General features: G+C 40.4%; 1 protein-coding gene across 8 annotated transcripts in view; it reads left to right on the top strand.

Moving 5' to 3' along the window:
* The window catches only part of LIMCH1 (LIM and calponin homology domains 1), a 338435-nt gene that overhangs the window by 172733 nt on the left and 147100 nt on the right, over positions 1–18602 (top strand). The gene's annotated exons all lie outside the window — the stretch shown is intronic.

Here is an 18602-nt window from a genome sequence, read left to right as displayed (position 1 = left end):
CCCAGTGCAGGAATTTCAATCTTAACTACTTCCATGGTGGCAGGAGAACTCAAATCCTATTAGTATCTCTCTTCTAGGCAGGGGCTAAATGTGGTGATTCCGAAGTAGATATTTTGGAGTTCTGGTGCCAGTTCTAGAAAGTTTTGATGCACCAAGACTGTTTAAACATTCAAGAATGAAAATACGATTGTTCTGGATGCCTTATTTAATGCATAACTATCTTTGTAATATAATTCTGGCTAAAAAACCAACCTGGTGTCTAGTGGGGAAGTGAAGGCAACTTTAAAAAATTATAACAAATGGAAGAAAGGGGAAGTTGATCAGAAGTTAGGAATTGTCAAAAATTGATAAGGGAACCCAAGGGGAAATACATGACCAACAGAGTTAATGATAATAAGGAGGAGTTTGTTCAATATATTAGGAACAAAAAGAATTCTGGCAATGGGATTGGTCCATTACTAGATGGAAATGGTGCAAAAAAGCAGAAGAGCTTAATAGACATTTCTGTTCTGCATTTGTGGGGAAAAAAGGATCATATAGTCTCATCATACCATCAGATGGTAACATTCTTTCCATCCGACTAGCATCTCTGGAGGATGTTAAACAGAAGCTACTAAAGTTAGACATTTTAAAATCAGCAGGTCCAGATAACTTGCATCCAAGAATTTTAAAAGAGCTGACTGAGGAGATTGCTGGACCATTAATGTTGATTTTTCAATAAGTTTTGGAGCACCATGGAAGTTCCAGAAGACTGGAAGAAATCTAATGTTATGTTCCTTTTAAAAAGGGGTAAATGGAATGACCCAGGTGATTATAAGTCTGTCAACCTGACATTGAGCCCAGGCAAAATAATGGAGTGGCTAATATGGGACTCCTTTAATAAAGAATTAAAGGAGGGTAATGTAATAACTGCAAATCAACACTAGTTTATGGAAAACAGATCCTGTCAAACTAACTTGATATCATTTTTTAAAAATGAGATTACAAATTTGGTTGATAAAGATAATAGTGTTGATGTAATATACTTAGACCTTTGTAAGGCATTTGACTTGGGACAGCACAACATTTTGATTAAAAAATTAGAACGATATAAAATTAACATGCCACACATTACATGGTTTAAAAACTGGCTAACTGATGGTCTCAAAGTGTAATTGTAAATGGGGAATCATCACTAAGCAGGTCTGTTTCCAGTGGGGTCCTGCAAGGGTTGGTTCTTGGCCCTGCACTATTTTACATTTTTATCTATGACTTGGAAGAAAACATAAAATTATTACTAATAAAGTTTGCAGCTGACACAAAAACTGGGGGAGTGATAAATTACAAAATTGACAGGTAGTGGGAGGAATAATGTAAATAGTATTGTTTTGTTGTGTCACTGTGTATTGCTGAGTTGAACTCCTGCTGCCTGAAATTTTTAAATTTCATGTGGTTTTAAGGTCTTATTCATGCAGGGAGTTACTTTTCACTTGTTTGAAAGTAATGTTTCTATTTCTATGCATCTATTTGCCTTTTGTTGTTGGTTTTTCTAAATACGTCTACAGTAATATACTAGTCTAGGGGAAAAAGACCCCACCCCCAAAAACCTCAAAAGTGAATTTACCAGTCTACAGTGATTTAATCTGTCTACAGTGATATGGATTAGCTGTTTAAAACAACAACCTCAAAAATGTCCCCATGCCTTTTGACTTGTAACCCAGTCCTGCTCCAACTGTCCTTTGTAAGCACTGTGGCATACCAACGTGATGAGTAAATTATAAATGCTGTGCAGAGATCCAAAACACCCATTGACTTCCGTGGAAAGAGGATCAGGCCTTCAGTCTGTTGTCAGTACTTTAAAAATAATATTTTTAATGAGTAGACACCATAAGTATGTTTATAAAATGTAGAGGATAACTTTTTCTTTTTCTTTCTTTTTTCCCCACTCTACCATGTCACATGTCTGGAGAAATCTGGAAGACTAACACTGTAGTCCAGAAACAGCTGTTTAGCTAGCTGACTGATGCACCTGAGGGACATTCCTTCCTTTATCAGAAGATCTTGTTTATTATATAAGCTACAGTTGGCTTGTCATAGTATATAGTCACTAGGGTGAATGAACTGGAAAGAAGTATGTATGACTCACCCCAGTGTGCGCACACTAGGCTGGAAATGGCCTCTAGAAAGTCAATATTTTTTCCACTCTATGAAACATACTTTATTTTGAACTCCAGAGACTGGTTCCACCTAAAACCGTAGCTCTGGTTTACAAGAACTTAGTGAAAAATAGGGTAAGTTTTACAACATCTGAACATGCCTCCAGTTACAGTATTCTGCACATGATTGTACAATTCCAGAGCATCAGTGCTCAAACACTTCAGTCGCTGTTCAAGTTTGATAAATCTCGATTCTCTGTTCTTTCTGTTGCACATGCTTAATAGCTGACATGAGTATTTGGTACAGCCCTGGAGGAAAACATCCAATTTTTGATGCTTTTTCAGAGTTGGAGATAAAGCTTTAATATAGCTGCCATGCTGAATACTTGAGAGTATTTATTTCTTGCTTAGCTTCTATATCCAAGGGCAAATGGTCAAATTCATTTCATGAGCATACAGTCATACAGTCATGTCATGAGCATACATAGCTCAACAAACAGCTTAGTTCAATTAAGTCTCAAGATACTCCTAGTATTTTTGGTGTGGGTCTGCTAAGGGCAGAAAGCAAAGAGGAGACTATGTCCAAAAGAACTTGTTGGCATTAGGCTTTCAGCCCATCTTGGTAGGAGGTATTAAGGACATCCAGATTGGTTCTGTGGACTCCTCGTGGCTGCAGCTGTTGCCCATATACTTCTATTTAGCATTTTAGTGGCTTCTCAGAAGAGAAGAATTCGTAGTGGAAAATATTATGCGTGGGTAATCTATTCTACCTACTGACTGAGCTGTCTTGGCTTTAGGGACTAATAAAAATGGCTACATCTCAAGCTACTCTGAAACTTCAGCTAGTCTTGTTGGCTTCCATGCATGACTTAATAAGGAGCGATTCATGATTTGTTCACAAATACTGTGCACACTAGGAGAACATCCATGCTGATAAGTATTATTTTGTATTGTGGCAACAGCTAAGGATTGAGGGATCAGGGCCTCATTATGTTAGGCACTGCACAAACAAGTAATCCAAAGACAAAATTCAGAGTGGTTGCCGTGTTAGTCTGTATCAGCAAAAACAAGAAGGAATCCTTGTGGCACCTTAGAGACTAACAAATTTATTTGGGTATAAGCTTTTGTGGACTAAAACCCACTCATCAGATGCATAGAGTGAAAAATACAGTAAGCAGTATAAATATTACAGCCCATGAAAAGATGGGAGTTGCCTTACCGTGTGTGTGTGGGGGGGGGGGGGGAGGGGTCAGTGCTAACGAGGCCAGTTCAATTAAGGTGGAAGTGGCCTATTCTCAACCGTTGACAAGAAGGGGTGAATATCAAGAGAGTGAAACTTACTTTTGTAGTGCTAATGAGGCCAATGCAATCAAGGTGGACGCTGCCCATTTCCAACACTTGACAAGAAGGTCTGAGTATCAGCAGAGGAAAAATTACTTTTTGTAATGACCCATCCACTCCCAGTCCTTATTCAGGCCTAATTTGATGGTGTCCAGTTTGCAAATTAATTCCAGTTCTGCAGTTTCTCGTTGAAGTCTGTTTTTGAAGTTTTTTTGTTGAAGAATTGCTACTTTTAAATCTGTTAGTGAGTGTCCAGGGAGATTGAAGTGCTCTCCTACTGGTTTTTGAATGTTACAATTCTTGATGTCTGATTTGTGTAATTTACTCTTTTGCATAGAGACTGTCCGGTTTGGCCAATGTACATGGCAGAGGGGCATTGCTGGCATGTTGGTAGATGTGCACAGGTGAACAAGCCCCTGATAGTATGGCTGATGTGGTTAGGTCCTACAGTGGTGTCCCTTGAATAGATATGCAGACAGAACTGGCTTACTGTATTTTTCACTCTGTGCATCTGATGGAGTGGATTTTAGCCCACGAAAGCTTATGCCCAAATACATTTTTTAGTCTCTAAGGTGTCACAAGGACTCCTCGTTGTTTTTGCCAAAGACAAGAAAATCCCTGCCCAGTCAGAGAGCTCACAGTATTGGATTTTGACAATCACCATGGGTAAATATGCTCAAAATACAGCTGTCAAGCATGGTTTTAATTTGCTTCCAAATTCAGGGTGGTTGCTGCTTCTGTTAACAGCAGTCCATAAATTGTGCTTTGCTAGAGCCAAATGGAACCTGGACATTAAAATTTTGGCTTGCTTCTAAGCTTAGGACCTACAATGTTTGAGTACATACAAAATTTGATTAAGCATATGCAGGAATGAGAATGTAATTTATTTGTTAATATGAAAATATAGCTTTACTTACAAAAAATCTAATGTACAGAATACCCCAATAATATGTTATGTCATTAATAGTGATGGAGTGTTTCATTTAAAAGAGCTTTCTTCTGGAAACCTCTGTCTTCAAGCCAGGAATTGATATTCAACTTTCAGTTGTTAACATTGTCAACCTTCCAGAAACTCCATCTTTGTGTTTAACTATGGACATCTGGAAAGGTGTTTTGTTTGCTTCACTAAATAGAAGCCCAGCTAACATTATGAAACCCTTATAATGAAAAGAGCAGTGGTTTAGAGTAGATTTAATGATTTCATTAAACCTGCAATTTTTCATTGAGTCAAGTTGCTGTTAATTTAATCAATTTGGTGTAATATATTTAAGTGGTCACCATTTTTAAAAGTTGGCTTTTACCGATAGTTATTTCATACCACTGCGTAGTGCCATGTATATTTCTTACCTCATTATTTTCATAAATTTATATTATTTCAGACACCACTGTGGATAAATGCTGACTTTTCAATGGTAACCACTCTATATTACTTCTGGAAAAAGTTTTTTTCACTTCCAGATTTTTCTCCTTGTCCCTGAATAATGTCACTTTATGAGAAAAGAAAAAAGTTTATGCCTTATCTTTAGTTTGACAGGGCTTAGCAGACTTTATAGCCTTTATTTCAGTTCCTTGCACTATCCCCACAGGAATTTAGACATTTACTTCAGAGTCTGTGTGAAAGAGTCAAATATAATAGTAGGAAATAGCCAAGACAAAGTTGAGGGGCTGAACTTTTGATCATATCTTGGCTCATGGTTCAGCACTAATGAAGAAACGTCTGTATACTGCAATATTTAATTTTCAATTTATGTATTGTACACAGCTCTGCATATTTTTGAAGTTTAGCAATAGGAAAACATCTCCCCAAAAGCTGCCTGAGTGCATAGTTAATACACTGAAAGGAAGAGAATGATAACATACTGTGTTAAAATGACTGGTTCCCTTTAAAACAGGCTTTTTAGTAAATTATTTTCTTAGGAAGTTTGTCTTGGCAAAGTAATCTTCAGGAACTTGCTGGAAACCTTGTTAAGAGTCATAGTTGCCTGTCTGCTGGTATCTGGGATTTTCTTTAAACACTGAACTGTTGCATAAATTACTGTATATTTTTGGATGTACATGTTAGCTCATAGATATTTCAGAACTGTGCACTATTCTCTTTCATAAGGTACATAACAAGGAATTAAATTTTATGGGAGGTGAATGCATAGAACTTTAATGGTGTACATTGTTATGGTGAATAATCAGGGCATTTAGGGAAAGGAGAAAGATGAAGTGATATGAAACAATTTTATTTGTTATATTTTTAATATTTATTGCTTTACAAAGAGTACCTTCCCCTTGTTTTTTTGCCTCACCAATTCTTTATTCTTTTTTTGTGTGTGTGTAACGTTCACTGGTTTGTAGTTGTAACATATTTCTCGCTAGTAGTATCCAAACTCATCATACAGGATAACTTTTCCATTTCTCTATTCTACACATGCTTTAATTCAGTGGTTCTCAAACTTTTGTACTGATGACCCCTTTCACATAGCAAGCCTCTGTGTGCGACCTCTTCCCCACCTTATTAATTTAAAACACTTTTTTACATATTTAACCAGTGGCGAATTAATGATTTTGCTGCCCCTAAGCCCAGAAATAATTGCATCCCCAGCCCCGCAGCTCACCTCCTCTCCGCCTCCACCCCTGAGCGTTCTGCTGGGTCCTGCTTCTCCCCACTTCCTGCCAGTGCTTGTGCGTGACACAGCTTCATGAAGAGGGGAGAAGGGGAGGAATGCAGCACTCTCAGGAGAGGAGGTGGGGCTGGGGCGGGGATTTGGGGAAGGGAGGGGACGGGGAAGGGGTGGAGTTGGGGCGGCACCGGGGGAAGCAGCCTCTGGCTGCTATTATAAATTTGCTGGCCCTGCAGATTTGCCACCCTAGGCCTAGGCCTTGTCGGCCTAGGCGTTAATACGCCGCTAATTTAACACCATTATAAATGGTGGAGGCAAAGTGGGGTTTGGGGTGGAGGGTGACAGCTCACAACCCCCCATGTAACAACCTCATGACCCACTGTTTGAGAACCCCAGCTTTAATTGCTGATGGCGGTGTCTCTAAACAAACCAGTCTCTCATCACAACTATCTCTGAATAGAAGTCTCGCTGCTCAAGTTGAGTCACTGTTTTCAAGTGTGATGAATTTTACTTCTGCTCTTACTTCTGTTTAGTTCTCATGTAGATCTTGGCATTGGTAGCCACAGAAATGCTTGAGGATAGTGATGGATGAAATGGTAAACATCTACACAGCAAAGTCCTTCAATCGTTGGCCATAAATTCTGTGATAAAAGTGGTGCCATTCTAAATAGTCACTGGTTGTTTTACACCACCTATGTCTGATTCCAGTATTAACATCTGAAAATTTGCTAAAACAATACCTCTAGTGTGACCAGTGGTCAGGAACGGTGCTGTGTGTTTTGGCTCAACATTGGCTCATCCGTAATGTGTGCTGGATTCCAGCTGTAACAGAATGCTGTCTTTAATTCATTTGTTATGTGTCCTTGCATGCTTGTTTTTTCCCCCCAAGCCCTCTAGACTCTTCTTTCAAATGGAATTTCCATTCCATTTTTCCTTTCTGTTGGATTGATGTCACCTGGGAGGGACAGAGCAGCCTTATAAATTGCATACTTTCCTGTTACTGAATTTAGCCATGTGCTGTGTTCATATTAATCTCTGCTTTTTATGAAAGTGTAGAAGTGAACAGAAAGGCTTAGCTATAGTTCTTCCTTAATGGAGTGTGAACTGAGTCCAATGATACTATGGCTAATTCACCATCGAAAACAAAATAAAAGAGCTGTTGGTTGCAAAAATTTAACAGGGTCCTTGGCAGCAGAGAACTCAGAGAAATCCAAGGAAATAGCATTTCTGGGTGTGGGGAGGGAATAGAAAACAGTAAAACTAAAATTTTAAATTGAAATTCAGCTGTTTTTCAACTGGATTGATAGGTTTATTGCTCGCAAGTATTTCTCCATAAGCCCATCTCTTTCCTCAGTCCTGAAAAGAAGGAACAGGCCAAATGCAACACTGGCAAAAATGTCTATATCAATGTCTGCATCTCTGTGGAAATCTTTCATTGGAGGAACTGTACATGCTTGCTGCACAGATGGATTTGGCTCAAACTCACACACTTTAATGTTTGAAGTTAATCATCATACTGACAGTAGTATCTGTACTGGAGACCTAACCTACCAAATTGGTTTACATCGTATTTTTCAGTATCCAAGTTTAACCTTAAATTGACCTAAGATTTGCAGAGTAAAGGGATGCATATGCAACAGACTATCAGCTGGCATGGTATACAATCAGAAGAGAGAGGTAAATAACCCCTCCAATTTATTCAATAGTAATTTTGCTGTTGAAGTGTTGAGCTGAATTAAGCCGTAACCCATATTTGAAATATAGTAATCAGATAATACAAGGAAGCTATGCTGCATATTACTTAAGCAAAATAAACAAAAAAGAAAACCCCCTGGGTTTCACTTTGAATATATACTTTGAATGTAATGTACAGTTAAGAGCTTTGGAAAGATATGGTTGTGGCTTGCTGGTATCTCCTTTGTTTTTTTTTTTTTTTGAGTAATATGGAGAGAACAGACAGCTTTGCAGAACCCATTAATAAAAAGACATTTTTAGCACTGGGAATAGTAGAATGTTCTGACATGCTATTCATGTTACAGTTAGATGACTGACACAGCTTCACTGCTTTGTGGACCTCATGTACCCTTGTGACAGATATTTATTCCATCAATGTGTATGTTGATGGAAGATAAAAGAACTCAATTGGTTCTAAGGTGCCACAAGTACTCCTTTTCTTTTTGCGAATACAGACTAACACGGCTGTTACTCTGAAGTGGTCAGTTTGGATGAGCTATTACCAGCAGGAGAGTGAGTTTGTGTGTGTATGGGGGTGGGGGGGATGTGAGAAAACCTGGATTTGTGCAGGAAATAGCCCAACTTGATTGTCATGCACATTGTGTAAAGAGTTGTCACTTTGGATGGGCTATCACCAGCAGGAGAGTGAATTTGTGTGGGGGGGTGGAGGGTGAGAAAACCTGGATTTGTGCTGGAAATGGCCCACCTGATGATCACTTTAGATAAGCTATTACCAGCAGGACAGTGGGGTGGGAGGAGGTATTGGTTCATATTCTCTGTGTATATATAAAGTCTGCTGCAGTTTCCACGATATGCATCTGATGAAGTGAGCTGTAGCTCACGAAAGCTTATGCTCTAATAAATTGGTTAGTCTCTAAGGTGCCACAAGTACTCCTTTTCTTTTTGCGAATACAGACTAACACGGCTGTTACTCTGAAACCTGTCAGTTGGATTTGTCCCTTACACAGTTCTTTTCCGTATCTTTTTCTGTATAAATATAACACTATCTGAAAATGATGCGTCTTACAATTTTTCTCCGTTTTTCTGATGTATGCAAAATTAGTAATATCCTTATATTTTTCTTGGAGGCGTTACTTGCTAGAATGCGTGCCCCAACATGATAGGGTGTGCCTGGCAGCTTTTCATAATAACTGGAGAAAGCAGCCCCTCCTCTTTCTTTCAAAAAACTACATGCAAAATATTATTGCAGGGATAGGCTTGTCACTTTAATTCTCTTATATTCAACTTGAACTTGGGGGAAAGACGATTGTTCAGAGGTTAATTAACTTTCATTGGAAATATTCCACATAGATGTAATCTTAAACAGTAGCTGTTGCTTAAGTGGAGTAGGGACTCCATTTGATTCATTACTTGAGGGAATGTTCTTGCTTATTTTCCTCTTTGGTCACCTGGGATTTCATACTAACATTCCTGATTGGAAGGAAGCCATGTGACCTCGCTGGAACTATAAAGGAGATCAAATTCTGCCCTCCTGTGTCAGCAATTAAAATAGTCTTCAGTAGGAACTGGAGGTCCCTAACTGAAGGCAACATTTGCTCCATGTTGGTTACTGCTCCATAACATAGTAATGTGGATGGATTTAGATATATGGGGAAAAACTGTGGCCTAGGATTGGCTGGAAAGTCATGTAATTGTTTCATTAAGCGGTGGGCATGGAGTGATTAGGCAAGTGTAGACCAATGAGCACATGTTAACTGAGTATAATACTCAATACCAGTCCCACTGGTCGCCCATGCAGTCTTATCTCTGGGGTGCAGGTTGTCAGTGGACAATGACCCTTGTGTTTGAGCAGTTTAATACAAGGTCAGTTTTCTGTGATAAGAGCCATATGATAAATTGCATTTATCATGTATCTTTGACCATCCTATCTGTGCTATGCCCACTAATTCATCTCCTCCGAATCTCTTCCAATGTTCCCAATTCTGGAGCAGCATCAAATGCTTGTTTTCAAAATATCTTTCCAAAATTACACAAGTAAATCAGATAGAAAATAATCAGTTCTGCACCAGTGATGGTTTGGCATTTTAATATCTGATGACCCGTAAGGACTAAAGTTAAGTTTCGTATATCATTGAAGTTGAAACCTCTCCAGTTTGCCAGTGGTATAATGTACTTAGCCCCGGAAGGTCATGAGTTATTTTAAGTGGAGCTAATAGCACAGCCTATAATTAAGGTTGCCTGACACTTCCCATTATAAGACCCTGTTTTCAGTTGCTTATCACTTTGCCAACCTTCAACCATTGGGACTGAAACTTACTATGCCAACTGTCTGCCTTAGGATGGGTTCTCCACCCCCTCCCACGGAGTTTCAGCAAAAATGATGAATCCTTTTCAGAGAATGAGATTAGGGGGAACTACATTGTTTGTCAACTTTGAAAAGAAATATTTCAGCTTTTTGTTGTTGAGAGGTTCTAGTGCCTGCATGTTTTGTTTTTTGAAAAGGTGACCTTTGGTTTGAGAGATGCCTGTTGCTGTCCCCCTGGAAAACTACCCACACTTGACGAAGTCCTTTCAAACAAACAAACAAAAAGGCATATCATGTGTTCAGTAGAACTGTTACATTTTCCCAAAGATTCTCCCCTGAGGCTGCAGGAGCTGAGCAGGACTTTCTCTGAAGTTCTGATCCTGGAAGCTAGGGGTTGCTGTGGCACTAGGCACAGATTCTGAGGGCAGAGGCCCTTTCTTCTGTGCTCTCAGTGCTATTCCTGTTGTGGCCATGGTGGCATGGAGGAGGTGAAAGGAAGCTGCCTGAAATGCACAGGGTTCAGGCAGAGATAATAGATTGGGACAGAGAAGCAAAGGGAAGACTGGGAATGGGTGTGTTTGGTGGGGGATATTGGATCTGGCTGGGCAAGGAAAGTGGAGGGGAAAATTGGGAGCGGGAGCCGGGCTGGGGGAAGAGTGGGATTGGACATGGAGTGTGGAGGGGCAGACTAGGACTGACTGGACAAGGAGACTGGTACTGGGATTTTAAAAGACTGATACAGGAAGCTAGAGTGAAACTAGGATAAGGAGATAGGACTAGCACAGGGACAGGCTGGAGGAGACATGGGCAGAAAGGATTAAACTTGGGGGGAGCAGGGGCAGAAGGGTCTGTGCAGGGCACATTCCCCTCCAGAACCTGGAATGGAGCCAAGGATTCCCAAATCCCAGCATTCCTCTTTGAAAAAGGATGGAAAATTGTCTCATTCCACCCTGGTGGCTCGTCCACGTAGAAGCTGACTACCTTAATAGCGTTATCCGTTACCCTGCTAGTTCACGTGTCAGAGGTCTGTGTAGTGGATCTAACTGTTCCAACCCTACTGATGAACCACGTGGGTGTCAATATAATGCCACGCGAGAGAATTTCTGTTTTGTTCAGTTTTCTTTTTAAAAGGAAATCACATACATAAAACTTAAAATAATATTAAGGTTGCAATGTCAAGCACTCACAAGTTAGGAAATACCAGAATTAAGGTTCTTCAAGTGCTGTCCCTGTGGGTGCCCCACTTCAGATGTCAGTGTGCCCCAGGGCTGCTGATCGGAGATTTACGGTAGCAGTGTCCATGCTGGTTGCGCATGTGGAGTAGGCATCTCACGGTGACGTTGGTGCTGCGTCGAGCGCACGCACAACCCGAGCCCTACAGTTCCTTCTCAACTGTCCTCGGCTGAAGACAGAGCTCTGGGGCAGTGTTCATCACTCTTCCCAAACCTTTCGAAATAATAGTTTAAATAGTTAGTCATCTATAAAGTTAGTGTTATACTTATTTTTATTACAAAAAAAAAGTTTTTCTCTAATTACCCATCCTGCACCAGGGGCTGGCTCCCCATTAAGATACCTGGCTCCCCAGGCTTCAAGCAAACTTGTCTAGGTAGGGACCATTCCGCTGTTCTGTTTGTACTGCACTGAGCACAATGGGGCTCCATTCTTGGGTGGCCCTTAGCCACTACTGTAATTGTCCGAGAGTGAGAGGAGATTAACTTTAGTGCAAAGGGGACTGTCCAGATCAGAGAGGGCATAAGTATGGTGTGCTTATGCCTCATTCTACAGTGACCTTTTTCCAGACTCAGCTCATGTTCCTTCCGGGTTCCTTCAGGTAGCTCCTCCTTAACCTTAAGGCAAGTCAACTTGCCAGCTCCAGTCTTCAACCTGAATCATGCTAGGTCTCTGCAAAACTCAGAATTAAGTCTATTAAATATGATACAGCCTTGTCTGATTAACTTGCATTGAAGCTCCATTTTCCTTTTGTTAGCAGCAATTTTGTGGTGTTGGTACCCAATCTCATCTTATTACGGCTGTTAGTGAAAGTCTGATTAACAGCAGTAAGTTGCAAAGGTGTATCTTATGCTTCACAACCCTGCTAATTGGCAATCAGTAAGCAGGTTCCAGGAAACCAGTGTGGGAGCACTACTCCCTCACAACCTCCAGCCACCTTCTGTGTAATCTCATCGTTGAACTGAACCTCATGCTGTGGAGCGTCTGTCCTCAGACTTTCAGCTGATGATGCTGGTTGTTTATTCCTTGCCTTCTATCGTCAGAGCAGTCCATTGCTTGTGATTATTATTCAGCTTTAAGACAAATGGGTTGCACTGGTCTTTGTTTTAAAAGTATTTTAATGTTTCCAATCAACTTTACTGAAGAAAGTTACTTCTCCTTGATTGGTTCTTGGAACAGTTTTAGGGATAGTGGAATGGATTCCTCCTCTCCTAGCATTACAGTTGCATTTGTAACAGGATCTCTGGCAGGCTTTCACTCCAGCTGTATGTTCTGGACTGCCAGCAAGTCTGTCTTAGCCATCATGTCCTCAACTTCACTTTGGTGCTCAGACTTCCAGAAGTTAGAGGTCCCAGAGGTTCCCACCCAGCTCCTTGATGGAGTCTTCCTGTGTTGCTTTGAGCCAGGACAGCAGACCTAGTTGCCAGATGCTCAGACTCATGACAATTGTGCTTAGAGTTGTTGCTGTTTTAGTGAAGTCCTTGTGGTAGCAGGTATAGCTTCCCTGATGTCATTTAGGCATGTACTTGTGAAGGAAGGGCCAGCCGATGGCTGAATGCGGCCCACCTTCAATGTTGCTTTGTAGACCTACTCAGGGCCACATCTTAGAATGCTGCCTCCTGCCGCATTGGCTCCATGGCTAGCAGAACGCTAGCTGGGCACATCTTACCCCATCTCACTAGGTCTTTGTTAGTCCCACAGCCTACAGGAATGACCCTCCCTCCTCCATGGCAGGATTATTCTTGTTGTCTTCTTCTTGGTACAAGTTTTCAGTCCAAACTCAGTGTGTCTGTTGAATGATAAACATGATGCTTTTGAACTGCTTCTGGAGTTGCAAAGATTAGGCTGTGTCTACACTAGCAAGCTTACAACGGCACAATGCAGCTGTGCTGCTGTAAGATTGCTCATGTGGTTCCTCTATGTCGGCGAGAGAGACTCTCCTGCTGACATAGCGCTGTGCACACAGGCACATCTGTTGGTGTAGCTTCTGTCACTTGGAGGGGTGTTTTTTCACACACCTCTGAACAACACAAAGTATACCAACAAAAATGTTAGTGTAGACATAGCCCTAGTGATATACAATTGACATAAGCGTACAGTGGGTCCTCCGTTTAAAAGGGGACGTAGAATAGGTTCAGATATTTGAAGTTTCAGGTAATCCAAGGGAACTTTCACTCTAACTAATACATGTCAGGAACATGATTCTTGTTTGAATAACTAGGAGGTTTGGATAACTAAGGTGATATTGTAAATATGTGGTGAAAATAGTGCTAGACAGCTCTGTTTGATTAATATTCTGAGCTACCAACTGATGAACTTTCAGTGGCTGAACTAGCAAAACAGTTTATATGGCTTTGCCCTGAATGCAGAAGTGGAAAAAATCCTTTCTTTTTGCACAGCACTCGGATGTTTTCCTTCATTAAGTTTCTCCTGTTATCCTTATAAAGGTCAGATGGTAGCTGCTGCTTAAGCACAACCATCACATGAAAAGCACAGCTTGAAATGTTCTCAGTATGACACAATGTATCTGACAGTGCTATGGTATTTTATGTACCTACTTTAAATAAAATAAGGTTTAAAAAATAAAAACTATGTGCAGCTAACATGGCTATTTTTTCAGTGTAAAGCATGCTTTTGAAATAACCCTTGCCTTACATTGACATTGGACATCGAAACATAGAAACTAGGGCCAAATACAGAAATTCCATAGATTTTTAGCTAAAACCGTTTGTGAAAACTTGTAGATCAATTGGAATATTCCCCTGAGATTACTAATTGTCCCTGCCTAAAAGGATTTATAAAATTTAGAAGCAGACTGATGTAAAAATTACATTTGCCTTATTTTGCATTAAAATGGCATTTAAAGACTGACACAATGGCAAACTTTAATAATTATGCAGTTTAGAGAGTAATCTGATTGATTTTAAATATTTTTCTCCTCACTTGTTTAGAGAGACTTGTATGAAAACAGAATCTTTCTTCCTTGGGTTAATCTCTTCCTACTTTTCATGCCTAGCATTTGCCTAACGCTTCTGTTTATGGTGGCATAATTTAGATTCTCTAGTCTGAGGAATATGATGTCACAGAGGATGATGACTTGAGACATGGAAGAAGTAAGACGAGTAAGTCTCTCTCTCATTCATAGAAAAATATTCTTGGTAGTAACAACTGAGTGAAGAAACTTATCATTTGGGAATGATCATGAAACAAGCTGTCGTCCCGCCCCCGAAAATTCCCATGACGAGTCGCTTGTTCTCTAATACTTGCTACAAAGCAGCCCACAACAACATGAAGTAAATGAAAGAATGTGTTACAGGGTTTCAGAGCTATTCCTTATATATCTGGCCTGAATTTTCAGTGTCACTAGTGAATCTCAGCGCCTCAGTTTTTGAGTACCCAACTTGACTCACCTTTTAGAAGGCCCTGATTTTTCAAATAGCAGATGCCCAGCACTATCTGCAAATCACTACATCCTCTTAAGGTGTCTTAAGATTCCCATTATCCAGGATGTTCAGTTTTGGGGTAAAATCACTTAAACCCTCATTGCTGACATGCCTCATTTTTATCTGGCTTAGGGATGAATTCTGACAAGTGCTGACAACCCACAACTTCCTGAAGTCAGAGCTACTAACTTATTTATACCTGTTCTATTATTCTTATATTATTGTATTTAAGTGTAAATACAGATTTTCAAACAATAGGTATAATGATGATAAAAGTAGCTTTGCCGCGGGATAAATTTCAGGATTATATGTGGGCTTCTGATTCTCCTCTGCCATCACCAGTGTAATTATGGTTGTTCAATGCTGGAGTATACCAAACCCCTAAGGTACCAATAGCATGCAAGATTTACTGCAACTCTGAGGCAAGCATTGTAAGTGCTTTGGCAGCTACATCTTGTAGGCTTCTGGTAGGCCCAGTTAATACGCAGACACATGGCTAAGTGCAAGGGTATTTTACAAGGACTTGCAGAAAAGGGAAAGGTTGAAAATACCCTAAGTACAGAGGCTTAAACAATTACAGTTCAAAGTAAGTAATAGTGGTTCTTCTTTGGGCTGCTGGAGGCCATCCAGTCAAGAGTTAGGGCTCTTCTGGGCTAGTGCCTGGTGTGTCCTCTCCAATCCAGCCTCTAATCAAAGCAAGTAGAGGCTTTCAGGTTTCCAGGCCAGGATCACTTAGTGGTGTATCTCTCACTGGGGCCCCTTTGCACTGGCTCCCTGCCGAGTGATTGCGGCTCACCTTGTAAGTCCCACACAGTCTGCACTCAGCTGTGATGTCCAGCAATCATAACTTGTTCTACATGTGGCTCTGTTTAGAAGTCTGTTTAGGTCCGGCCCATTCCCAAGAGGGTCAAGTCATTTTCCCACCCAATCCTTCACCCTGAATTTGAATCAGTGCTGCTGCTGCTACCTCTTGTCCACGGGGTTGTCTCTTCCTCCTGCCTATGGGGTTGGCGTGGTGGTGGCTGCATATGCTGGTGGCTGTGTGTCCGGTTCCTGCTGTCCCTCACTCCCAGCTGCACTGAAAGTCTGCTGCGGAGTGAGAGGTCCTGTGACTCCTCAGTGCACTCACTCCATAGGCACACAGTGTAGGAAGGCAGCAGGAGCGGGACATGAAGCCACGGCTGTGCCAACCCCACAGGCAAGAGGAGGAGAACCAACCTGAGCCCAAGAGAGTCCAGTTGTTTTCCCACCCGACCCAACCCGGACATGACACTTATAATCTGGTCCTATTGGTTTCAGGTTAGGTTGCAGGGCTCTAACTCTATGTACAATTCCTGGGGGTTCATATCTGAATCCAGTATCTCTGCAGCTCCTGGCTAGCCATGTCACTGTTGCTTCCCAGAAATGCCCAGTCATTTCCTGGGTCACGGTTCTTCCTCCTACCTGACGAGGAAGAAGGGGATTTGCAGTAGGGAGAGGATTGATGGGGATTGTAGTCACCTGTTTAGCAGGTTCATCACACCAGCCATAGTATTAAAAGTTTGTTCTCAGCAGTGCTTGAGTACTTAAATGCTCTTCAGTCCTTATCCTTTAACTGATTGTAGATTAATCACATGATTTCAAAATACCATTACCCAATCTCTTGAGCTGTCCAATCTCAAATAGGATTTGCTTTATAAAGTATGAACTGTTTTGGAGAACCGAGTCTCCATGAATTCTAGATTTTGACATTTTTCTTTTTTTAGATCTGTGAATGAGTGCAGTCATACTTAGCTCTGTTAGAATGCTTAAACCACTTGCAAAAAATTAAGATCGCTTCTCAACAGCAGTAAATTTGCATGTGAATTTTTTTTGCAAAGAAAAAGAATTTGAGGGATAATACTAGAAATGTTGGCTCTTGGTTCCACAAACAAAATACTGAGTAGGCAAAGCTGTAATGTGAAAAATTTCAGGCAGTCTAGCCTGTCTCAATCACAGCTTATATTGTTATTAATAATTGTGTGCAGTGCCATAAATGTGGCTCATGTTTTTATAGGCACATAAGTATGGACTCTGCCCTACAGAAAGTACAATATAAATTAGATTAATAATAATAAATATAACGGACTATTGGGCAGTGAGAAGGGAAGTCAGACAGGAGGAAAATAGCTTCTCAACAGCAGTTAATTTGCATGGAAGGAAATACTCCTGTTGGGGAGAAAACATAGTGATCAGGCTTTATACACTGTTTTTTCTTTGCATATCCTTTAAAATGTATTTAGTCTACTCCTCCAGAAAATCTTGACAAAAAGAGAATTCAGAAAAATGTTAAGGAATGAATTAATGTCCTGGCTAGCTTTTGTCATGTGGCTGTTCTAAGCAGCAGTCACCAGTTAGGCCAAGATTTACTGAATTATAAATATGGGTTGGTCACTATCCATTATAAACTGAGTGTAGACTGCCACCTTACTTAGTTAAGACAGAAGGCTGGTTGTGTAACCTGAAATCTGAGGTGAAATATCAGTGATTTATCCAATGGACACAGTTTCTTTTGCCATCCCCACTTGCCAATTCCCAAGCTATAATGTATGTATTCCTTCATATACCTAGTCTTATAACTGTCTCATGCATTTTAGTGTAAAATATAGCTTGAGTATGCCAATGTACATCTGTACACAGTCCAGTACGAGCATAGGAACTGCCATGCCAAATCAGACGACTGGTCCATGTCACCCAGTGTCCTGCCTCAGAGTGGCCAGTGCCAAATTCTGGAGAGAGAGGTGCAAGAAACCCTGCAGCAGTCAATTATGGAATAGTCTGCATGTTTGGGGAAGTTTCTTCCTCATCCTGTTGGTTAATCATGGTGGATAAAAATTGGAATTTTTATTTTGTTTGTTTTTTTCTTTTTAAAAAGAACAATGTTTAAAATGAAATCTGAATTTAATACAAAATATGTTAAGACTAAAATTTATAATCTCCTAAAACTGAATGAATATACTAAATTAACGAGTCTCCATTAAAAATGTTGAGTTAAAGGCTGCCTTTGTATATAAAGACGTTTTTCCTGATTGTAACTTTTGAGGTCAAGCTTTATAAATATGGCAAAATAGGACATATACTGTATTAAGTGCTTGACGGAGTGGAGTCCCAGGAACCGTGCTGTGCAAGAGACTGGCAAAATCATCACAGGCATTGGGACCTGGACACCATCCAGGAGACACCATCATGTATCTCATCAAGGTCATTCACTGAGCCCACCTGGGTGGTCTCATACTCCTATTGTATAGCTTCTCTCTACTTGAGCTATGATGGGTTCACTTCTCAAATTATGAATATTTGACTCCACCCACCATGGAAACTTACCCTGGGTATAGTGTACCCTCCTAAGTAGCAAAAAGATATACCACATCTAGTGTAAAGACTCTATTTGGTTGTAAATCAACATGTTTAGTGGTCATATCAGCCAATGAGGGTGCACCTTTCTTTAGACAATAAGTGAAGTACAAATGGAAAAGTTGCTTTACAACTGATTATTTTAACTGAGGCTTCCACTTGATTATTCAAATTGAATCAGTTCATCCTGCAGTTAATATAAAAAGAAAAGGAGTACTTGTGGCACCTTAGAGACTAACCAATTTATTTGAGCATGAGCTTTCGTGAGCTACAGCTCACTTCACCGATGAAGTGAGCTGTAGCTCACGAAAGCTCATGCTCAAATAAATTAGTTAGTCTCTAAGGTGCCACAAGTACTCCTTTTCTTTTTGCGAATACAGACTAACACGGCTGTTACTCTGAAACCTGCAGTTAATATGTGGCTTATGTACTGAAGCATGAAGTTTATATCCCTTTAGAAACTTTTTTTTTA

The sequence above is a fragment of the Lepidochelys kempii genome, chromosome 4 (genome assembly GCF_965140265.1).
Source record: "Lepidochelys kempii isolate rLepKem1 chromosome 4, rLepKem1.hap2, whole genome shotgun sequence".
Taxonomy (NCBI): domain Eukaryota; kingdom Metazoa; phylum Chordata; order Testudines; family Cheloniidae; genus Lepidochelys; species Lepidochelys kempii.
The sequence above is the reverse complement of the archived record's forward strand: the minus strand, read 5'-3'. Positions and strand labels throughout refer to the sequence as shown.